The following is a 313-nucleotide window of genomic DNA, read 5'->3' on the forward strand; positions in this document are numbered from 1 at the left end:
TTATAAAATAATATTAATTGTTAATTATATAAAGTATATTAATAAAGGCTCGTATTGCAACTCGAACTATGCAACATAAGAAACACAAACCCTCACAGCAGCAGCAGCAGCAGCAGCAGCAAGAGCCACCAGCAGTCTGATGCAGCAGCAGCAGCAGCAGCAGCAGCAGCAGCAGCAACAGCATCTGCGGAGCCAGCACCGGCGCGCATCTCCAACCCCCCCAAACCCTAAACCCTAAACCCTAAACCCTAAACCCTAAACCCTAAACCCTAAACCCTCGCCTCTATTCATTCTGTGTCTCGCGTTATAAACC

The sequence above is a fragment of the Eimeria mitis genome, genomic scaffold, assembly GCF_000499745.2.
Source record: "Eimeria mitis Houghton genomic scaffold, Emh_scaff4271, whole genome shotgun sequence".
In the NCBI taxonomy this organism is placed as follows: domain Eukaryota; phylum Apicomplexa; class Conoidasida; order Eucoccidiorida; family Eimeriidae; genus Eimeria; species Eimeria mitis.